General features: G+C 45.1%; 1 long non-coding RNA gene across 2 annotated transcripts in view; it reads right to left on the bottom strand.

Moving 5' to 3' along the window:
- The window catches only part of LOC109307450, a 185,779-nt gene extending 169,819 nt beyond the window's left edge, over nt 1–15,960 (bottom strand). Inside the window, exons 1-2 of one of the 2 annotated variants that reach the window (XR_002100265.1) lie at nt 15,782–15,960; nt 3,596–3,703 (exon numbers count right to left, since the gene is read on the bottom strand). This is a non-coding gene — a long non-coding RNA (uncharacterized LOC109307450). Of the gene's footprint in view, nt 1–3,595; nt 3,704–10,522; nt 10,594–15,781 lie in introns of those variants that run through there. The other variant, XR_002100267.1, reaches the window with a different exon arrangement.
- Nucleotides 15,961–24,850: the final 8,890 nt, after the last annotated feature.

Genomic DNA, 24,850 nt, shown 5'->3' with positions numbered 1-24,850 from the left:
GGCTTTGGGGGAGCGGGGGCGCAGCGGGCTTTCACCCATGCATCTCTCACTGCTCTGGAGCCTAACTAGGTTTTTTTGCCGTTTGGCAGGCCCATTTAAACTGTGCGCATGCACAGCAGGCCTGCCGTCAGAGAAAGCTGTTCTCGGGCAAGGGGGGGCCAATGCATGCACAGTGTGCTGTTAAACCAAATCCAGTTCTTACCCCAAATGTTTTTATTTCCAGTAATACTCAGGAAATTGGCTTGTAATCATCTGCAGCGATCAATGCTCTGCTGAAACTGCTTCACTGAAACTACTCCGCGTTACAAGTTAACTGAGGTTACGCTTTCCATGAAACCACTTTAAGTCGATTCGTTTTGCATGCAGTGCAGTCATACGTACATAAACACTTTCTTCCTAATTCCTACCAGTTGCTTGCTTTAGAGGCATTGCTGATCCTTTACTTGCAATTATGTTCAGCTACAACTCAAAAGGAGGAAGTTTTGAAATACCAGTTTCCTGATGCCTGAAAAGCTTCATAGTTCAAACAGTTGGACTTTTGTCTTTCCACTTCTGGAGTCACAATTTAACGGTATTCTTTAAATAAACTAATTCCAGAGGGCTCATTCTGGGGTGACTACAAGGCTCAAAGATACTGCTGGCAACACTGAATGATGTAACAGGATGAGTTTCTCAATGCCAGCTGGTAATGCAGGCTGTGGAGCCAGCTTAAAACACTAGTATTCTGCCTTACTGGCCCATTAAGAGGCAAATCTCTTCCCAGAGGGACAACTACATTCTGTCCCCAGAATGCAAGCATGGGGCCATAGCTTCAGATCTGAAATAACTTCTTCAGCCCTATTGCCCCTTGTTATGCAAGAATCAATGCCAAGTATTTTAAGACAGCTCAAACAGAGACATTGGCCTTATACCACCACAAATTGAGAGTAGTGGGGTTTAGACTAGCTGAAGCAATACCTAAAAGCTGTTTTCCTAACTCTGTATTATAATATTCAGACCAGGAGCTGAGGGACTCTGGATGTCCAACAGAAGTCACAGTCAGTGAAGAATAAGGCTTCCCTTCTCCAAAATGATCTAACCATTAAGATCTCCAAAACACATTTGTACACAAGAGGCCACATGTGGGAGGGCCCAACCATCAGAAGAAAGTTTGACTTGTTGCTTCAGTATTATAAAAACAAAAAAAGGGAAGACTGACAAAACATTCTTCCTACATGATCCAGACATGGGGAACAGAGCCACTGACTAAAATGGATTTGCATCCCCCTCCTTGCCCCACCAACACGCTCCACACACGATCAAAACTATTCTCTACCCAATACCATTAACTATCAAGACCCCTCCATTTCCCTAGTAGGTTCCCCCCACACCATAAGACTCTCCCCTCCCTCTCTCCTTTAAAAAACACAGGTGCTTTCATGGGGCACTTGTACCTGCGATGACATTAACATGTACACAAGACGAAAATGTCACTTTGCGTAGCTTAATGGCATCACATTGTACACATTCAAGAGTTTTGGGGGGTTTAAATATCTTTGCATCATTGTAAACTAAACTACATCCAAATGCAGTTTAAGTTGCAAAGATACACTGCAGCTGTCAGTTTGCCCCCCAACCATGGGAGAGGTGGATAGGTGCCACAGAAAAAAAAAGGATTGGGCCCCTTGCTGCTTCTGCCTTCAGATCCCTCTCCCACTGAAAGCAGAAAGGGAGAGGGATCCATCCTTTTTTTCCCCCCCAGCAGTCTACCCACCTCTCCCACGGCTGAGGAATAAGCTGCCGGCAAGCCAGATGGCCCCTGAGCTGCAGGTGGCCCCGGTTCTTCCCTCCACAGTGGCAGCACCCCTTGGGGCTGCCTGGGTGGACTGCTAGTGGGCTGGGTGCTGCCCCAGCTCAGAGGCTGCACCCAGCCTGATCCAAGTCTTCCCCAACCCCAAGCTGGCTGGGGTAGCACCCGGCATACTGGCAGCCCTCCCAGGCAGTCCCAGGGGGTGCCACTTCCATGAAGGGAAGAACCAGTGCCCCCCACAACTCCGGGGCTGCTTGCCCCTGGCTGTGGGCAGGCTCCAACGACAACACAAAGGATTAGGCCCCTAGCCATAATGTGAAAACATGAAAAATTGAAACAATGGTTTTCAGTTAAAAACCCATCATCTCAATTTACGGGGCATAGAATGCAACCTTGGGGATTAAACCCCTATCATATGTACAAGCACCCATAGATTGCCTTCAGTGCTATGATATTTTCCAGTGTCAAGAGACTGAAGTTTCCAGGAGTTGACTAGAAGCTTCTTACTCTGTGCTTGTTTTTGTTGTTTCAATTGAAATCCTTTAGAGAAAAGTATGTTCAAACTAGAGCATAAAAATCCTCAGGAGCAACCTCTAAAATGACAAGCTTGGTGTTTTACAAAACTGCATGGAGATATTCAAAGGAAGCCTTTACCTCTGGCTTTGCCATGGAAATAACTGGGAATGTCAACCACATGCTGGAGTTCTAAATACAGCTAAAGATACTCACCAGGAGACCATTCTCAATTTCCTTTTCTGATGGCTATCTGCCAACCCATCATCTTCACTGAAAGCAATGCAGTTTATTTTAGTGTCTAAACAATATCACAAAGTTCATTAGCAGTAGTACAGTACTACAAATATATGCTCTTTAAAACCAATACATTTACTGTTCAGCAGGCTTTCCTATATGACCTTTTGAAAGTATGTTAAACAAACAGCTGCCGAGGAAAAGAAAAGAAACAAATCCAAGAGATTAATACAGTCTGTTCTGAACTGAACAGTGATATGCTGCACAGAGGGTACATAATCTAAAAATACACCTGTTGAATAAATGAATAAGCAATGAGAACAAAAAGCAGTATTGCCTGCAACTACCCAAGATACTTGCAGCACACATATTTAAGAGATGGATTTGCATAGCAAAACAGAAAAGTAGATTATTCAAAAAGGAATAAAAGGATTACTTGAGAGGAACATGTCATGGTAATGTGCACTCCATTTATCATGCAAAAGTGAAGGTATTCCATCCAGGACCCAACCCCATAGTTGCATTATGTACGTGAGTAACGGGCTAACACAAGAGGATACTTGGGTTTGCAATATCAGGTCCCATGTTAGGTGGCAGATACTTAGGTTAGTATCCAGTTTAATCCCAGCATTTTTTCGCAAAGACATGGATGGACGTTAGGAAGACAGACTAGCCCACTTCAGTAAGTTTTAAGTTTGTGGAACTATTAGGAGGCCTTTAAGTGTCTGCTGGCAGGAGGCCCAGATCCTATAGTCCGGACCTGCTTGGGAACAGCTCTTGAAAAACACCTGGTTTGTTTAAGCGAATGCTTCTATCAGCATTGGTTTTGTGTTTCTGAATGTATGGGAAAGAAACAACATCCTTCCCATGGCACAGAGGAAGTCTCTCACTTTCATACATCAGAGGAGATAAAAATGCAAAATTTGCATTTAAGTACAGTAATATCTTTACGACCATAGGTGCTCAGTACACAAGTAGTGGAAACAATAGCTCAATTTCAATTCAATCACAATAAAATGAGCTTGAATCTGCGATTAGACTTGTAGGGAGACTCACCCCTTCCTCAGAAAACTGATGTCGCAGCATTGCCACTTCAGTCTGTTCCTCAAGGTTCCCGTGGTTTGGGATGTGACTGGCCAAATCATACTTCCATCCTCTTCCCTTCTGGAATAAACAAAGTAAGTAAGCCCAAGTCTACACCAAACATCTAATGCAAGAAATCTTCATCCTCACATCCCTCTTGAGGGGCCTCAGATCCCAGTGCCAGTAGCATAGGTTAATATTAATTTTAACCACTCTCGCCTCCTCACAGTTATGCAAGTCACTGTGGCAAATCTGCCTCAGTTTCCCCATTGCCATTCCCCATCTGCTGGCTTGTTCTCGCCTGCAACCAGCCCTGGCATAGCCTCTTCCTTCTCCAGGTAAGGACAGAATGGTTAGTACTCAGTGATTAATACTCCCTCCCCTGGATTCCAGCCCAGGACCCTATGCAAAGCAGCCAGGGCCATTTTCCTCCTCTGCTTGCACACACCCACCCAAAAACCCACCTCACAAACCCCACCCCCACCAAACCCCACATCCCTCCCACAAATCTCACACCCTGTGCGTCCAGCTGCCAGATGGGATGGGATGGGACCTGCTGACAGGAGCTGCAGCTTTGGGGGCAACTGCCACACTGCAGCCCTGCCCCGTGCCCACCCTGGTGGTGGGAGATGTGGCCCCAGCCTGGGGGGGGCTCCTAGTCTCAGAACCCACTTGCAGGGCGTGATGGGCTGGGGGAGGTGGCACCAGGGGTGTGTGCGTGAGAGAGAGCTGGGAGTCAGGGGTGGGGGGACTGCTCCAGGTAGAAGAGGCCGCCAGAGCATTTATGTACCGGCCGGACGCACCGCTCGTTTTGTGTATATTCTGGGTAATGTATGTTGTAACCATCTCGCTTGTTTTGCCTGCATTACTCGCATTTCCTATCACTGTGGATCAACAAAATTTGCCGATTATCAACCAGAGGAGTTGTGGTCAGTCTGAAGGCTGTGCTTGCCTGGAGCAGGGCATCAGGGCTGGGTTGTGAATTCAGTGCCAACAGCCACAACAGTTGGCCACAAAATAAACCACCATGTTACAGTAGTGGGAATTCCAAGACAGACACAGTCCATGACCCAGAAGCAGCTTCCTCTGGGACTTTCACGAAGTTTTTCTCCATTGATATACGTTTCACCTACCTCCCCACCACAACCATGTACCTCTCACAGAGATAGGCAAGTACAGCCCGGAGTGGTCATGCTACAGCTAGATGCTGCTTGCTTTGTTTCTCCCATTTAGCTGGTAAGTGGTATGTTTTTTCCTCCACCTTCTATTACATTTCATCTTATTCTTGAGGAGACTCTCATGCCAATGCCTTTGGGAAGATAATGTTTGGTTAATGAGCTGGAACATGAGCAAGGATCATCTATGGGAAACTAATTTTTCAAAATTGTTTAAGTTAGGACAGACAGTGGCACAGATGGGATACATTTGGTGATCTCAGACAAACCCAAAGCCAGGCAAACTAATAGCAAGTAGTATCGTGTAATCAGGTTGTTCAAAAATGGAAAATTGGCTATATGATTATATAAAACCTTTCATAAGACGTGGTGACCTGCAATCCAATACACTGCAATTTGGAAATACTGCCACAGTGCGTCATAGGAGTTTTAGTTCTGGTGTTTCATGTCCTTATTTTTCTCAATGGGTTACACTCTCAGGCCAGTTATAGTCACAAACTCCCATGAATTACTACCACCTTTCTGCGAAGTGGGAGAAGGTGGCACATTGTGGGAAATCAGAATAAAGCGCTTACCTCTTCCTGCTGAGGCGGCTGCTGCTGCCTTAGTGCGAGCTGCCCAGATACAGGCTCCCTGGGGTTTCTTGTTCTGGCAAACCCTCTGAATCAGCATCCCTCCCCCAACCAATTTATACTACTGCAAGGACCAAATATACATGGAAAATGAAGGCAAGTTTCTCCTCTCTTGATCTTTCTGGTTAAGGGGGAGGGCACAGGCAGGAGTGGATGCACCTGCAGATCACTGCATAATTGTGCAGATGGTGGCACCAGCTTGGCTTTGGCTTCTTCGACTACAGGATGTTGTTCCAAGAAGAAAGACTGCTAGGAAGAGATGGGCTCCAGCCGATGAAGAGAGGGAAAAACATCTTTGCAGACAAGTTTGCAAACCTAGTGAGGAAAGTTTTAAACTATGTTGACTAGGAAATGGAGACCAAAGCCCTGAGGTAAGTGGGGAAGCAAGTGACCAGGAGGAAGCACAAGCAGGAGGGGGCAACAGAGGAGGCCTTCTCATCCTTCCTGAGAAAGTAGGGCAATTAGTTAATTACCTCAGATGTGTCCACATGAATGCACAGAGCCTGGGAAACAAGCAGGAAGAACTGGAGGTCCTAGATGGCCATGGAACTAAAATGTGATTAAAATAACAGAGACTTGGTGGGAGCTCGCATGACTGGGGCACTGAACAAGCTGTTCAGGAGGGACAGGCAGGGGAGAAGAGGAGGAGTTGCACTTTATGTAAAAGAGCCATATGATTGCTCAGAGCTCCAGTCTAAAACTGGAGACAGGCCTGTGGAAATCCGTGGGTTAGGGTCAGAGGAGAGAGCAATGGGGATGATGTTGTGGGTAGGTGTCTGCCATAGAGCACCAGATGGGGTGGAGGAGGCTGTTTCCAGATCACAGCTCCTGGTTCTTATGGTGGACTTCAACCACTCTGACATCTGCTGGAGGTCAATATAGCAATCCAAAGGTGATCCAGGAAGTTTTTGGAGAGTGTTGCAGACAGCTTCCTGGTGCAAGTGCTGGAGCAGCCAATTAGGAGCTGTGCTCTTCTTGATCTGCTGCTCACAAATGAGGAAGACGTGGTGGGGAGTGTAGAAATATGGGGCAACTTAGGCAGCAGCAACCACCAGATGATTGAGTTCAGAATCGGAGCCCCCTGCACAGCATGGGGCAGCGGGGATCACCCCCGCCTGGCAGGAACCAGGGAGGGCAGGGATTTCTTTTCTTTTCAAGTGCCAGCTCACTGGGGTGGGCAGGGCAGCTATTGGCAGGGCTGGGAGAGTGGGCAGGGGATGGGGCCTGTTCAATGCAGAGAGATTCGGGGGCAGCCAAATCCCCAAATCAGATTCAGCTGAATCAATTCAAGACAGCGATTGAATCACCAAACCAAATCACTGTCACCCAAATCAGCTGAATCTGAAGCAAATACCAACCACTTTGCGCAGGCCTAATAGTTTTCTCCAAGCCACACATTCTGTGTTACCTGGTACAGGTCAATATGGGGTTTATCTTATGCAAACAGATCTGCTCACATATAGTGCAAGGCTATTTGAAAAATGTGCCCCTACTGTGCCCTAGCACACTGTTTTTCTAAGCAGGGATCCCACTACAGTATTTAATTTAGCAGCAAACCTAATGATCTTAGACTCACCCAGGGAGGGAAGGCTTTGAAGCTTGGGATTTTCTTTTTCCAGTACTTTTTTTAATTGATTCACATTTCTCAGAAATTAAACTTCTGCTTCAGACTTTCCCTTCACCACTCACTGCCGCACATTGAGATTTGTGAGAGCATTTGTATCGAAGCCCAGCACATTCCTTAGTACATGCAGACTCTAAATAATGTCCTATTCCAAAGGCAGTGATGACTTTAAAAGCTCTTTCTACCTCTAGAGAGCTCACTGGCTCCAAAGCACTCCCTTATCAAATGGAGGAGAATATCGCTAGAAAGGCCTCTAAAGCCAAATGACATTGTTCAGTGCACCCCTGTAGCCCGGAGTCCAGCCCTGCCACTCTGGCTTCATTCTGCGAGGACCCCTTTGCAAGTGCCAAAGATAGCAAAATCAGGACTTAAATGGATAGGAAAGCATGAGGTCTAATTCTGTTCTCATATATTTTTATGCAGCCTCATTATCTTTAATGGAATTCACCAGGTGCAGCTGAGAGCAGGATTAACCTATGCTGTTTGCTTATAACTGCAGACCAAAAGCAATCTACTGTGATGTATCGGATGCCATCTTCATCATCGAGAGGGTTAGTGACATGAGAGACAGGTGTTCTCTGCTGGGCCATCTCCCATCATCCTTGCCACTGCATTTATATATAATCCAGCTCAAACGTCTAAAATTGATGAGCCTTTACAGTGCAGTCTAGCAGCATGTACAGTGTTTTGCCTCATTTTCCATCCCTCTTCTCATATTTTCAGAAGTCCCAAATGTTCTTGTCCAGTTTGAATTGGTTGGACTTTCCTACAACCCCAAGCACAAACTAAAGATTATAACTTTATAATGTTGTATTACACACACAAAGGTGTTCTTAGCTGAAAGAAAGGGAGTGTATTTAGAAGGAGCTAAAGGGTTCTACAAATAATCTAAACGGTTCACACTTCATTTGAGAGAATTTTCAGCACAGTATACAAACTAAACGTTTCCGGAAATTTCATAGACGTATGTAAAAAGCAGTATTGTGGACTCTCAAATGACCATTTATATTTAAGAACATATATCTGTGTATATAATGAAAAAAAAATCTGCCTTGATAAACATAAGGTACTTTGTTGACAGTGGTTGAAAACTTACTGTTGAAGTCATCTTGCACATGGATACAGAATGAACCCTTGTTTCCTTCCCCCACTGCTTTCCTTAGCCAGGTCAGGGGTTTACAGACATTGCATGGAGTAAATGGAAACTTGTACCTCATCAGACTAGTAAGTGAAATCAAGCATGGTGCTCTGGCACATTCACTGGCCAGCTTTGTCAAAGATTTCACTAATTTGTCTAGAAAGGAAAGAGTTTTAATCTAGAGTCACTGGATACAACATCAGCAGTGCCTTTGGAATTAGTGAAAACTGACAGAAGGCAGGTCAAAGTAGCACCTTAGAGATTAACTGGTTCAGAGGCATGAGCTTTCATATGCAACACACTACTTTGTCAGATACAGGAGGCTCCTTGTGCTAACACTTGCACTTCCCACATTTCTAAGGTGGTTCATTCACAGCAGTTAATTCCTAACATTTGCAGAAGGAAATGCTTTAAAAAACACTTAAAATCCTCAATCTTGCATGATGAACTGCCCTCAGGTCATATTATTTTATTCTTACTTGCATATTGATAAAAACTGATTTATATCAGCATTAAACAACAACTTCAAAATGCCCCCCTGCAGTTCACTGACTTCATAATGAAGCCTCCCTCCTTTGAATAGAATATCTCCTATTTTGTATTGGGATAAAGTGATTATACCAGCTGTGGGTGGGCAAACTCTGCAGGCATTTCAAGTACCCTGAGAGCCAATAATCCACAAAGCATCTAGACGCTATCAAAATGTGCTTTCAGCAACATCAAAGTGCCTTGTAACTCCCTGAGCATGGGGTGTACTTATTGCTTGGTTTCTTCCTTCTTTCCACAGACACTTTTCCGTTTAATTTTCACTATGTTGTACCCATTTTGGTTTGTATCCCTCACAAGCCAGTCCTTGTCAAGTCATTTTTCTCTCCTTGCCCTCCATGAGGCCACAGTGGTGGTGATGCTGCTGTCCCTTTTCACACAATAGCTTAGCAAGCAGACACCCACTTGATAGAGGGAGACCTAGATTTTGGCATCTGCTCTAAGGAAGCTGATCTTCTGCCACCCCAGGTCAAGGAGCTAACCACTAATCTCATTATGCTTCCCGTCTCTTTGTACCTCAATGAGTCTTGAATTATTTTCTGCCCCGTGGGAGAGGAAGGGCTGGGAGTATCCCTATGCATAAGTAGTCTGTAGCTTGATAATTAAGGTACTCTCCCATGAGATGCAAGTCTTTCTCTCCAGGCAGAGGGAACCAAACTGTTCTCATGTCTCTTGGACAGTGCTCTAGCTGTTGTAGATGAAGTTTAAAGGAAAGGAAAAGCACTGCCTTCTCCAGTTTTGTATTTTCACACGAAAAGAATGACTCTTGCACAGTTATCAGACTTAAGGGGGTGGTAGATGCCTACTTTCAGGAGACAATCCCAGTTTGTGGACCCCAAGGACAAGGCACTATCTTGTGCTCAGAATAAAGTCTTTAAAACTCAGAAATACTGAGATCTAGACGCACCCTGTCCTCAGCAGTTCCTGGTTAACACGTTGTAGGCAGCATGGTGGCCTTGGTTGGCTCCCTGTTCATGGGGGTAGTTTTGGATCCATTCTGTAACAATCTGACTCTCCCTACGTATTACACAGGGAGCACTTAACACAGTTTGAGAACCAGGCACCTAAAGTATTGCAGCATTTGGGCACCAAGTCCCTTTGTCGCTTTAGCTCTCTATGACAGCGAGTTCAGGTCCTCAGCTGGTATAAATCATCCTGACTGCACTGAACTCTAATGGAGCTTGCCGATTGCACCAGCTGAGTATCTGGCCTGTAGCCCTCCTCCCTTTGAAGATGAGGGATTTGCAGAGTTTAATGAAGGCTGACATTGTTCTTGAATCAGGCTGTAATGACATGAATAATTTTCTTCCTGTCACCCTGCTGGTTAGCTTGCAGTTGTACAGACAATCCACTGTCCTCCTCATGCTGGCTTATTATATTATTAGTCAATATTTATTTAACAGTAGCACCTAGAGACCTTAATTAAAATCAAAGCCCAATATGTTAAGCACTATTCAAGCATTTAGCAAGAGAGAACCTCTGCCCCAAAGCACTAAGAATCTAAATTGGGTGGGCAAAATACAGCCCACAGGTACCCCCACGGCAGTCTGCATGGGGCCGAGGCCTGCCTACTCCCACCCAGAGCAATCCACTCCTGCCCACAGCCCCAGCCCCAGCAGCCTGCACACCTTCCTGGCAGGGCTGCTTCTCATGCAGGGGGTACTGCTCAGTTCCACACCTTCTCCAATATCTCCTCCCCCTGCCCCTACTGCACCACTCCAGGGTGGGGGAAGCTGCAGCCAGGCAGCTCCTGGCCCAGCATGCAAAGCTCCAGCTCCCAACTACCTGTAGTTGGCTGTTCCTGGCACTGAGCAGGCAGATTGCATGGAAGATGGACCTGGAGCCCCACACGCTGAAGCTAGAGCCTCCCAGGGCAACTTCTCCCCCATCTAAAGCAATGAAGGAGGAGGAGGAGCCCCTGGAGATGAGGGAAGCTGAGCAGTACCTAGGCAGCTGCAGCCACTTCAGGAGCAACCCCACTGGGAAGCTGTGTGCTCTGGCTGAGGCCAGGGCCAGGGCGAGCAGGTGCAGATGGATACATGGTGCAGGCTGCTCTAGGCAGGAGTGGGCAGTGCTCAGCCCCATGAGGGGTGATGTGTGGGCAGCTGCAGGCTGGCTGGTGGGGGCAGGCCATACCTGCACTTCCTTCGCCCCTAGGGAGCTCCGCTGCAAGTGCCACCTGCCCTCACTTCTCCTCCTACCACCAGCCAGCTTCTGGAACCTAGTGCACAGGCAGCACCCCCCCACACACACATGTACCCCCACACCAACATACACACCCCATACCACTACACATGCACCCCCCACCCAGTCTACAAGAGTAAGCTTTATTTTGAGCTGTTATAATCACCTCTATACACGCTACTAAAAACCATAAATGGGGGGGAGGATTTAAATAGAATTAAATTATGTTATAGTATAGATTTGATTTTTAGTATATCATTTATTTTTATCTGTAATTTGTTAAAATTATACCTTCTTTAAAAAATTGTGTATGCAGCCCTTAACAGCTCATCAAAACTTGTTAAGTGGCCCTCCAGCTGAAATAATTGCCCACCCCTGAGATACTGGCTTCTTTTCTCTGCTTCTTGAGTTTTGAGTCTGTAAGGGGCACTGAGCTCATATTTTCTAGATTCTACCCCACAACCATGAGGCCTAGAATCGTACCTTTTGCATTTAATGAAATCAGACAGACATTCTCACTAATCATGAAGCTCCAGGAGCTTTAGGAATAACTTAATAGATTACAATATATTCATTATAAAAGGCAGTCGAGTTGGAAACACTGAAACAAGCTGCATCCTCTTCTGCTAGATCCTGAGATGTCCAGACACGTGGGTGAATCCAGATTTCTGAAAAAGGAGGTGCAGATGGTGAGTGCATCATCACATATAACACCTTGACAGTGCATCCAGTGCTTCACTGAAAGTTATTTCCATACCTGAATTAATGTTCACCCAAGTTAATGTTTCCATAAATCAATTAATGTTTTTAGCCAGAGTTAGAAAATAGTCTGCAAGGCTGTAAAATAGAGTTAACATTACCAGTAGCTGGTAACAGCAAAATTGCTGAAGAAAGTAGAGCTTGATTAATGGAACATTGAGACCATTAAAAGGGAGAGAGGATTGTTAACACCTGTGGAATGAAGTGTTTAGAAGGAATCAGATAGATTATAATGAGACATGAAGTAAGTTGAGTTTCTCACTGCTTCCACTGCCTGGCAGTTTGTTTAAACTTTTGGTTGAGCAGGAATCAAAGTGGGGTGCGACTGCACCACTCTGTCCCTCTCCCTGCCTCCCCCACCTTCAATCTGCCCCTATCCAGACAGGATACAAGTCTCTGGTATACAGCAGAGCAACCTGAACACTGAGTTAGGGGTGATAAATGCTGTTATCAATTACCTGCCTGGCTAATCAGAGCATCCTGCAGGCCTGGCCACCCCCACCCCCTCCCTCAGCTCAGTACTGTGAAAGGGAAGGGAGGGCTGTTCTAGCATCCCCCAGTTTCTAGCCTGAGCTACTGCAGGCATGTGCCTGAATTTCTAGGATGTCTGTCTGGTTGCAAAGTGGATTTAGCCTACCCAAGTTGACTAACCTGCAAAGATTGAATCAATATAGGCTCGGGCTTTTTGAATGTCTGTCTCTAGCCAAGAAGCATAAGTACATGAATGTAAGTACCTGAATAGGGCTGAAAAACCCCACTCTTTTTGCTCCCAACCCCGAAAGGAAAAAAAAAAGGCACTTAGGTATTTCCTTCTAACTGAGGTGACTTCTAAATGCTTTCTAGGGAGCGGATAAATGGCAGCACTGACCTTCTAAAATACAATCTGCTTTTTCTGTCCGGAAATCCAAATCCTGGTGCTTATAGCCAGAAGAGATATTTCTCTCCTTTGCATTACCAGCACTGGGTGGATATCACAGCTCAGGAATGCTTGAATAGCTGGCAATCTTTGTATTTGTGTAACATAAAACAGGTAATCCCCAAGAGAACCCCCTTTGCAGTGGTTTTCCTTTTCAAGTATTTCCTCCAGCAGAAGCTTTGAACAAGTGGAACACATGCTTGACATATCCCATCCTTGTCATTCTCTCTGCCTTTCACCTGCAATGCAAGACTTACATGTAGCATTGAAAAGATTTCTATTTAGGTTAAAAGAATCAACGGAGGATAACAGAAGACTTTGCTGCTCTTAGAAAAAACATCTTGTAAAGGAAATCTCACTTTCTGAGAGCAGTATTATTTATTATTACCATTTTGTATGACAGTAGCACCTAGGACCCTTGTTATGGCTCACAATGCCTTTGTGCTAGGTACAAAGCAAACGAAGAAAAGGACCCTCTGAATGGGGCGTGGTAAGTCAAGCGGCAAGAGTTAGTGAAGGGCCCTGAAAGTAGAAGCAATGTGCTTATGTTCAGTTGCTGTATTCCCCTCCTTGTACCAACTGTAGAATCAAGAGCAGAAATGAAACACAAATATAAGTATTCAGAAGGGACACAGGGGTTCCAATACACTGGAAGTGTTCACAAATATGCCTTATGGCAATTGGTTTCACCATGCCAGTGTCTCCTTTTCAACTCTTGTTCAAATCAAAGGCCAAGTCCTATGTTATTTATTTATTTGATATAAGCAAATATATAAGCCTTCCCAACAAAGGCTCAGGGTGGCTTACAATAAGAAAACAGAATAACTTAAAACTTTTAATAACTTTCAAAAACCCATTTGAAAGTGTAGTGATATAAATCCATTGTTTTTAATAAAGTTGCACTAGTATCAGCTGGTTGCTTGAATATAATGAGGGAGCTGTGCTAGGAGTTAGACACTGTGGATTTAACTGATAATTTTTTGATGCCATCCATGACTATTAGCCCAGTATATGAGTGTAAATATCTATTAAGCATACATCAATTTGTAATAGACAATAAAACTAATTTAAAGAGCTGTTCTACTCAGAAAAGCAATTCAATTGCATTTATCTTGGTATGTAATAAGTTATGTCTGCTAAATGTAGTAACTTAAATACAGCACCAATAGCCTCATATGACTAGGTGACAATTCCAAAGACAGTCAAAGCCGAAGCTTGAATCTGCAGACCAAGTGTCAAAAAGGGTCTCTCTCTAATGGTAAACAGAACCCCTGGCAAAGAAGAATGATTCTTAGATCAGCGGTTCTACTCAGCCACCATCACCTACCGTGGTGGTGGCACCTATACCACTGATGCCTTCCAGCAGGCAGAGGTAAGCATAGGTGGATGGGCAGGCAGGATTCTTCCAGCACACCCACCCCAGAGTTCCCCAGGGCACATGGACCTGAGCACCCACACCTCTGCCCTGGGTACATGCGCACCAACCTGCTTGGTGTACACACCTCTGCCCTGAGTATACGTGCACCCAGCCCCATTCCCTATGCATGTGCCTCTACTGGGTATGTGCATACCTGCCTGCCCCCACTGCATGGGTCTGGGCACACAGGTCTCTGCATGGGGCATGTGCACACCCAGCTCCCCAGCGCACTCATTCAGGGGCACGCACCTCTTGGCTGGATACCCAGCGAACTACCTCCTGATTCAGGCATCTGGGCACACACACCTCTGCACTGGGCACAAATGCATACCTCCTGTATGCATGCACCTGGGTAGCCACACTTCTGCACTGGGTACATGTGCACCTGCCTGCCCCCGGTGCATGCATCTAGGTGCACAGGCCTCTGCACTGGGTACACACACACACGGCTCCCCAGTCCATGCATCTAGGCACACACACCTCCGCACTGGATATGCATGCACCCACCTACTCAATGCACATACCTGGGCTCACACACCTCTGCACTGGATAGAAGTACACTTCTCCCCACCCCACTCCCCCAGTGCATGGATCTGGGTTCACACATCTCTGCACTGGGCTCATGCACACCTACCTCCCTGGTGCATGCATCTGAGTGCACATGCCTCTGCACTTGATCTATGCACACCCACCTACTCAGTTAATGCACCTAGGAGCACATGCCTCTGCACTGGGTATACACACACCTACCCGCCCCTAGTGCATGGATCTGAGCATATATGCCTCTGCCCTGGGCACATGTACACCCACCTGGTCAGCACCTGGGATCACACAACTGTGCCCTGGATACATGTGTACCCGTCCACCCCCAGTGCACACACCTAGGCCTACACACCTCTGCACTGGATACTTGTGTACCCACCCACCCATCCAGTGCATGCTTTTGGGCTGCTGTCTTTAAAAGTTTCCTGTATTAACAGCAGCTTTGGTGAGCCTGCAAAACCACATACTGCTTTTTGTCCTGTCTTAGCTGTTTCAATTTTTGCACATCCTAATGATGCCAGGGATGATACACATGCCAAGGATGACACAGTCACCTTTTAAGTAAAAATACAGTCTCAAGAGACATGGACCAAAAAAATAAGCCTTCCCCCCAAGTAAAAAATACACATACAATGCAAGTTTCTACCCTTACAACCAAGAGTGTTCATGGCATTAAAAAATGTCAATACACAATCTTTCCTAGAGCTTTCATTAATATATATAATTACAGCTTCATTTTAGGGTCAAAAGCATGCCTGCTTTCTTCCCTCTTTCTTATGTGATGATGAAGATGAGGGCCTAGTCTTGAGAAATCATAAGAGTAACTACCTTGACATCCAGATTTTTTTTTAAAGCTCTTTTCTTTTTTCTTTTTTTTTGTATTTCTTTGGCTTTCCGGAACGATATCACCTTTGGGAGAGCTAAAGAAATACCGTGTAGGCCCTGCATAGACTGAGCTGGCACTGAACGGCTCTCTTCCTTACAATCTTAGGCATATGCTCCCTCTGCGGGGAAGCCTCCATTTCCCTTAGTAGCTCTCATTGTTTATTTTGCAGCCTACTCCTAGCAGCCAGTTTCTTAGTGCACTGAATCACTTCTTCCTGAGTATTTGCTGCACCCTGTAATCATTGGAAATCAAAGCTTAAATCCGGTCAGGATTCTCTTCTGCTCAGCAGTCCCACACCCTAATTCACAGGACAAATAATAATAATTTAAACATACTTACTGAGTCACTGAAGCCTCTTCTCCAGCAGGAGACTGACAGTTTTGCCCGTTTTTGTCTTTTTGGGTCCTGGAGATGCAATGGGTCCAAAAAGCCAATGCATGCCTGGACAGAGGAAGGGCTACATTATTCTAAGTCAAAGCAAATGAAATAAAATTAAATCAACCAAATACCAACAGAGTTGTAGCTAAAAATATCAGCCCAAGGTCGCATCCAATAGAAAGGATTGGTTGTCTAAAGCTAGGCCCTTCATTGTGGTACACAGCTGAGATTTTAATGTTTGCTGGCTTGGGTTTTTTTGTTCAGCATTCAGGATGATAATATCTTTGGCATGACACACTCCGACGTTAAAGTGCAGTTCTGCCATTTGCTTTACAATGCCCCAGCTGCAGGTCAATAATCATGGGAAAGAAAGGGCTACCAATTCTAGCCCAGTTTATCAACCCCATAATACCCTGGCTCTGTCCTGGGGAATTGCAAAGGTATAGGTGTGAGCCACAAGGAACCACAGTTCTTTCCTCCATGCTCAGTATTAATTTGCTGTACAAAGTTACTTTGCAAAGATAGGTAGTTAGCCATGATAGTCTGAAGTCAGGCAGAAGAAAGCATTGTTCAGAAACTGATTCAGTTAGTCTATAAATTCACTTTGGTATGGGCACAAGGTTCTTTGACATGCCAATGGCAGCTTGCTCCCTTGAGATCATATTTGAGATGCTTTGTGGGACATTTGTGTGGTCACATGTAATATTCACTACAGCATAATGAAGGGGACAAGTGAGAAAATAGCAGCTACTGCTGCCGCCAGCTCAGTGACACTGCCACTTATCCGGCTGCTGCCCTGCATGCTGTTTCTCTCCAGGGCGCAAAACTGCCCAGCTCCGCCTATTCATGGCCATCAAATCTGAGTGCTTGCTATCCTCTGCCAACTTACATATTGCAGTCATTTGTAGTTGTGTTAGCTACTCTCTGTTTATTATTGTGGTATGGTCTGTAAAAAAAACACATGCACAAAAACGTTTTCTCAGTGACACACTATAAAGTAAAGCAGCAAATGTTTTTCCTTTACATAGCTGTGTGTCCTTGTTTACAGTCTTCGTGTCCAAACTAGGACAGTATAAAGCTGTGTCAAATGTAGGTATTTTTATTGTGAAAAGTTCAGGATTTTTTTTTCAGCTCATGTTTGATTGTATTCCTGTGAGCAGTTAGGAAGCTACTGATCTTTAACAGCTTGTAAGACCTCAGGATATGAGATAAGTTGTTTGTGTGCCTGCTAATGTCAGCTATTGGAAATACTTAAAAAAAACTAATAAACCTATTAAAGGTTATTAATAAGCTTTTATAACTGGCTGTTCAAGCTCATAATAAAAGAAACCTATTTTCTTATGTTTAAATAAAAATATGCAAATATGCAAGCCTATAATGTCTTAGATCTGGTGCATCTGATCCACTAGGTGGTGCTAGAAAATAATGTAAAATCCGTAAATGCACTGAAAGGGCCAGCTGCACAAACTACCAGGACTGCCTTGCTGGGAATAATTGTGCACTGCCTACTGTGTGCAATGTGTTGCCTTGTCTGCACACAAAAAATGCAGCACTTTAGCAAGGTTTTTTTTTACATGAGTTTTATTAAAGCCATGCAGATCTTCTCATTGCAATTTAAAACAGCTTTTCTTGATATGTGTGTCCACAAACAGTTTGGCATCCAGTCAACTAAATTGATTTCAGAGATACCTATTCTACTTTGTGGCTAGGCAAGACTTGAGTAAGTCATCAGTTCAGTATTTTAATCCTTGTTGCCTGAATGTGTCCATAGACTTTTTTCTGTCCAGCTCCTGCTGAGGCTAGGTACATAGGCCCATCTACACATGCACTAATGCGTTTTACTTAATGTGCCACCATTAATCTGGTATCACCACCGGGCACTTTTACATGTGCCTTGGGGGCAGAGGGGTACTTTAATTAGAGCAGCTGTGAAAGCTGCTTTAATTAAAGCACTGCGGTGTCATATATATCAGTGTCCCCATCCTTCAAAGTGACTGTGGGGGAACTTGAACTAAAGCTCATTTGACAAGCTTTAGTTAAAGTGCACCTGTCACCATTTTGCAGTCATTAGGGACGCTAATGCACAAGACACAGAGGGTAGCTCAGACACGCTGTAATTACAGTGTGTTAGAGCAGCCTTGTAGCACATCTACAAGCACCCATTGTGAGGTACTAGGAAAATGCAGATTAGCCCAACTTAATGCATGTTAACTAAGAGCAAGCATAGTTTTAGTGACACCTTAATGTGCATTAATGAAAGCACACTTTTTTTAGTGAGGTTTTATAATACATATTAAAATAGGATAATGTGTATTAAAGAGCACATGTAGGCATGCCCACAGAAACTATTTCGGATAAACGCAAGGAGATAACAATACATGTGATGAGCTGCTTAATTCTCAGCCTGGAAAATACAGCAATTCCATCTTGATTCATTTCTGTTCTACGTGCTCTTATGGCCGGCTTGACTCCTGCAGTCCCTTCGGAAGGATTTTGTTGCCATCCACAACCAGAGTGGAGGCATGCTCACAGGAAGGAGCAGTTCTGATACCCATCCTATCCATTTGCTGTTGGTCTCCTGTGAAACAGCAGTTATTTCATTTTGGCCCGCTAGTTTCCAAACACCTTCACATGGAGGACTTCTACTTTATCCAAAACCCTTGCATTGGAGTTTCTTATTGAATATCCCCTTTCAGATTTACCGGCTGTCCACCTACCCCTACCAGCATACGGTTTACATTTTGACCCCTTAAATGGCAGTTATTACTATAATGAAAATTCAATCTGCCATTACACAATTTCTCGTGCATACACCCCAGAGATGTCTTGCGTACTCCAAAGGTACACGTACTACAGTTTGGAAATTCCTGTTTTAGTATGTAGGACTTGCTTTCTGCATGAAATTGCTTGAGCTCAATGCATCCAACCCCTCCTTTTTCTGAAGTGTGCTCTGCAGAGTGATATGATAGCCTTCCTCTTCCCACAAGGACCCTTTGTTTGGATTTTGTTTTCAGTTTCTGAGATGGTCTCGTATTTAATGGGCTTTTTGGACCCCTACGTGCTTTGGCAGGAAGCAGCGTCTTGTACTTTATAAACATAGCTCATTACTATATCAATTTTTTATTAATCTGTCTTCTGACATGGCAGCAACACTACATAGTAGTGCCGGGGCCAAGGGAAATAATTGTACACTCCTGTATGAAAATTGCCAGGTCACATCTTTGCTTGTAAACAACTTAGAGCAGACATCCACTAACCAGAACCTCTAGACCTGACAAAGGGGGACTTCCCCCTAGCAGAAAAAAGTGGTGATTCAGCCTTGTTCCCATCCTAAAAGTTCCCTGACTCATCAGCTCTAGCTACCACAAAGCTGCTTCTTACAAGCTGAATTGTAGCTTATGCTCAGCCTTTATCACGGGATTGAGCATGATCTCCAAGACCCAGAATAGCTTTGAAGTACACTGTATTTAAAGGCGCTCTTCAGTTTCCCATCTTCTGCTCCTTATGGAAGAGGTGAGATTAGTTATCACTGACCTACCCCACTCACAACAATCCTCCAAGCCCGGCTGCATCCCAGCCATCTCCTCACCCAATTCTTTTGAGGCAGTGAGTGAGAGGAATATCAAGACGTACAGGCTGCTCGTACACCCCACAGGGGTTTAATTAGGGTAAGTTCTTCCTAAATTGAAACAGTGGGTTTTTAAAAACACCACTTCAGTTTTGGGATAATTAAACTGAACTAACCCCCCATGGTGTGTACACAAGGGTGAGGGCTCAATTCTTACCTGTATCGGGGGGGGGGAGGGTCAAGCTGCTGGTGAGCCAAGTGGACCCTGAACTGCATGGGGGCCCCCCAGGTGGCACTTGCCCACTGGCACCTGGCCGGGACAGTCCCAAGGGGTGCCACAGTCGTGGAGGGAAGCACCAGGCCCCCTGCAGCCATGGAGGGAAGCACGAGGCCCCCGCACAACTTAGGCAGGCAGGCAGCCTCTGGGGAGCTAAAAAAAAAGATCAGGTTCCCCACTTTTTTTTTTTCAGTGGAGCCTGCCTGCACAGGCTGCTGCCGGGTCCCACAGCCCCTGAGCTGCATGGGTCCCACCAAGCCCTGAGCATGCCAGCTTCCAGTGCCCCATGCACTGTTGCACTTTTTTAGGTAACAAACTAAAACACCTCAGAGGTGTTTTATCTTGCTAAGTACCAAAGTCATTTAAAGCAAAATATGCTACTGAATGTGCAAACAGCAGCGACATTAAAGCGGTGCAAAAAGGGCATTTAAGCTGCTTTAAAGGCCAATTTTGTGGTGTGTACAAAGGCTCACACAGCCTACAGAGAGTTCTTATTCCTCTTTTCTACCCTGCACAGATGTGCTATCATTACCCTAGGGCAGTAAAATCAATTCAGGGAAAACAATCCTTTTTACTATGGTTCTATTTTAGTGCTTTATGAACAGTGCGGCACATGAAACCCATGCTAGCCTGGTGTGACCCAGTGCAGCACATGAAACCCATGGTGTGTCCCTTCCTCTGCATGGCTAGGTTACAGGTGTTAATGAGTCTTCTATAACCTTGGCTAGGAGACCTGGCTCTTTTAGCTAAAGCAGTAGCAGCTCAAGAATGAAGATTCACAGGTACCAGTTTTAAATCTTAGTAACAACTCACTAACCCATCCAGAGGGAGAGCACTGCCTATACAAAATAAGCATGCCCAGCAACAAACTGAATTGTCATGCTTTTGAAAGGAACCAAGTCCCCTGCCTTCTTAAGTAGTACAGCCCCTCTGCAGGAGAGGAGCAGAATGCCTTGGGAGGGACACTGGAAGAGGGAAAAGGGATCTCTCTTGGGTGTGATACAGGGGTGTGAGTGTGGATGGGGGTGGGGAAGTGGGAAGAGATGTTGCATACCTGGATGTGAATAGGGGTTGGGAAACTCAGGATAGGCCAAAGGGTTTGCTCTCCTGGATAACAGAGAAGCAGAAGTGGGTGGACTGGGATGAAGTTTTAAAGTAGTAGATGGTTGTTTCTTATCTTGCAGGTTCTGTGCCTGTTACTATAAGCTGCTACAAACCTTTCTGAAAAAGGCCAAATATACATCTCTAAATAACGCTCAGACTGCATCTGTAGAGCATTCACTGGTCAGATGTTGCTTGTATTTCTTCCTTTGTTTTTGAAGACTTTGCTGTTAGAAAGTGAAACATAGATTCCTAATGTCATTTCTCTCTTAGAGCAGAAAGATGAGGAAGTGATAGTAAGTATAAGTATTACCTCCCCCTCTTCTTTCTGCATTTCAATTTCCCCCTTTGCTGAAGCACAGGCCAGAGCTCTGTCTTAAGAAAGCATTAAGTTAAGGCTTAGAGCTGTTCTGTGTAAAAATCTGACAAGTATACATTTAAAATTTCCAGTCAGCTTTAAAAAAGTATCATGTTGGCTAATAAGCCAATATTTCATGCAGACATAAAATATTTATAGTATGTAAGTACTATTTAATAAACTTAGTTTAAGCAACAGCTCTTAGATACTAGGGGTGCTTATACATGTGTAGGGAGGCTGCTCCAATATGCTGTAACAGCATATCTGAGCAGACTCAGTTAATCATGGTAATTACTGTGCTCCAGCAGACTCACATATATCAGCGTCCCCATGCTGAAAAATGGCAGTGGCAGCACCTTAACTAAAGCTCATTTGGTGAGCTTTAGTTAAAGCACCCCTGCCACCATTTTTCAGTGCAAGGACACTGACTGACACACATGACACTCCAGGCACTTTTAATTAGAGCGGCTCTATAAGCCTGTCTAATTAAAGCGCCTCCACTCCCCCCACACACACACACACTCAGGGCACATGTATAAATGCCCAGTATCTACAGGTGTTCTTCATACAACCTCAGCCCCTATGTTGTTGTTGCATGGTTAATTTAAACTAGTTTTTTACAAGAATTATTTCACATGAATACTTACATTTCTGTACTTTAGCACACATATGACCCACAAGTCATTGAAAAAGGATTTCCCACCATATGGTGGTAATAAAGTATAGTGGTTGCCACCTGTACTCTTTAGAACTGGAGATAATGGCAGCCTCTCAGTTATTTCAAAACATTTCATGACCCAGTCAGCAAACAAATAGTTGGAGGTCTCTACAGCAAACAGCATTTCACATCTTGGATTAATAGTCAGCTGTTCTCATCTACTAGAAAAGCAAAACTATTTTCCCCTTATCTAAAAGAATATAAGGATAGGGATTAACATACAGATATTCATTCCCTGGATCCTACCTGGGCAGGGCCACCTAAGGATATAGCAAATCACACCTTACTTAGATGTGTCACATTTTCTCCTTAACAGCAGGCAAGTAAAGCTAGAGTAGCACTCATTCATAGCCAAATCAATGAAGTACAAAGAAGTACAATTACTACACCTCGAGCCTCACATGTGCTGGTTTTGCATCAACCAGTCAACAAGTCCAGAGGCCTGGTTTTCACCCCTGCACTCTGTTTGGCTCAGCTTTCAGCAAGTGACTAGGTGTGACCCCCATAGTAGACTGCTCACAGTGAAACCACCTATGCAGCTTCACAAACAACTAGTGGGCACATTCTGTAACTGCAACACTCTTTCTGGATGGTTTTGAGCATTCTCGCTGAGTTGCCTTAAATATGTATCCAGAGACAGAGTGGGTGTATCCACACATGCAAGCACGTGCACTTGCAGCAGCTCAAATAGAAGCAGTGCAAAGTTGAGCCAGGGGCTTTTTGCCTCAGCGCATGTGCTCGAACATACACTTTGTTGTGGAGAAAATTGTGCCACTTGGGACAAAATAACCCTGCCTCGCTCCTCCAGGATCTGCAGCCAGGGAGAGCTAGGGCCCAGGGCCAGCACCTGTGCTGTCCCCAGCAGTATAAAAAGCTGCCCTATCCTGGCCCCATCCATACAAAAAGCTGTCCTGGCAAGCAATTCAGGGCTACTCCCTCTCAGGAGCTTCTGGGGCCCAGCCACTTGGTACCTGGGGACACTACCCCTTGTGCCAGCTGGACTGCTGAAGCAGCATCCCAAATCCATTTTTAAAAATACCCCCAAACCCATGTTTTTCCACAATTAAAACAAAAGACACACACACACATACATACATACACACACACATATACACACACACATAGAGAGAGAGAAAGTGATCGGTTGGGCAATGATTTATTGGTATATTTACAATGTTAAAACAATGCGGAAGCCTACCAGTGTCTCTATCATCATGATATAATAAATTCTAAATATCTATATGTGTTTCATATTTCATAGATTTCATAGACATTAGGGCTGGAAGGGACCTCAAAAGATCATTGAGTCCAGCCCTCTGCCCCAGGGGCAGGAAGTCAGCAGGGATCATAGGATCCCAGGAAGATAAACATCCAAACGTCTCTTGAAGTTGTTCAAAGTAGGTGCTTGAACCACCTCCAGCGGCAGTCTATTCCCAACCTTGGAGGCTCGGACAATAAAGAAGTTCTTCCTTATGTCCAGCTTGAAACGGTCATGGAGGAGTTTGTGACCGTTCGACCTTGTCATCCCTTGGGGCGCTTTGGTGAACAAATGTTCCCCTAGATCCTGGTAACCACCCCGATAAACTTATAGGTGGCTACCAGACCACCCCTGAGCCTGAGCTTTTCCAGGCTGAAGAGGCCCATGGCTCTTAGCCTCTCTTCATAAGGTCTGTTTTCTTGACCTCTGATCATGCACGTGGCTCTACTCTGCACCCTCTCAAGCTTCTCCACATCCTTTTTTCATTGTGGAACCAAAAGGCCAGTCCGCTTCTGATACAATGTCCACATCATTAATGAAGATATTGACTAGTTTAGGCCCAAGAACAGAGCCTTGAGGGACCCCACTGGTCACAGCACACCATGACGATTGACTTACGTCAACCACCACCGTCTGGGTCCTACCACAGAGCCAAATCCCCAGCCAGTGGATTGTGGTGAGGCCGAGGCCACAGTTAGACAGTTTTGCTAAGAGGTGATCATGGGATACCAGATCAAAGGTTTTTTCAAAGTCAAGGTATACAACATCAATCTCTTCTCCCTTGTCCAGGTGATAGGTCACCTGGTCGTAGAAGGAAATAAGATTGATCAAGCAAGACCTACCCACAACAAACCCGTGGTGGCTATCCCTCAGCATGTTGCCATCAGCCAGTCTCTTAAGAATGGCCTCTTTGATAATCTTTTCTAAGACCTTCCCCAGGATAGAGGTCAGGCTGATGGGCCTATAGTTTACCAGATCCAGTTTCCTCCCTTTCTTAAAGATAGGCATCACATTGGCCTTCCAATCTTCGGGCACTTCATCAGAGCGCCAGGAGCTCTTGAAGATATGTGCCAGGGGCTGAGCTATGATGCTAGTCAGCTCCTTGAGTACCTTGGGGTGTAAACTGTCAGGGCTGGCTGACTTGAAGGTGTCCGGCCTCTCAAGGTGTTCCTTCACAAGGGCAGCATTGATGGAGGGTAAGGAATCTCACTCACCCGGGCCTCCCTGTCCCGTAATGGACAGGGGTGTTCCATGGGTCTGGTGAAAGACCAATGCAAAGGACTGATTTAGCAAGTTGGCTTTTTCCTGGGTGTCAGTGTTCAGTTGTCCCATCTGGTTTAGCAGGGGTCCAATGTCGCCCTTGCTTTTCCTCCAGCTCCCCACATATCTAGAAAAGAACTTTTTATTGTCCTTGATACTTGTAGCTACGTGGAGTTTCGTCACAGCCTTGGCTTTCACAGTTTCATAGTTTCATAGTTGATAGGGTTGGAAGGGACCTGAGCAGATCATCAAGTCCTGCCATGGCAGGAAAGAGTACTCGGGTCAAACGACCCCAGCAAGATGATTGTCAAGCCTTGTCTTAAAGACCCCCAGGGTAAGAGCCAGCACCACTTCGCTTGGAAGTTGGTTCCAGATCCTGGCCACCCTGACAGTGAAGTAGCGCCTCCTAATCTGAATTTACCCTCTGCCAGCTTGTGACCGTTATTTCTAGTCACGCCTGGTAGTGCTCGGGGAAACAGGGACTCCCCCA

Source organism: Crocodylus porosus, unplaced genomic scaffold (genome assembly GCF_001723895.1).
Source record: "Crocodylus porosus isolate Cpor-Errol unplaced genomic scaffold, CroPor_comp1, whole genome shotgun sequence".
Lineage (NCBI taxonomy): Eukaryota > Metazoa > Chordata > Crocodylia > Crocodylidae > Crocodylus > Crocodylus porosus.
Note: the sequence above shows the minus strand (reverse complement) of the source record. Positions and strands in the feature narration are given on the sequence as shown.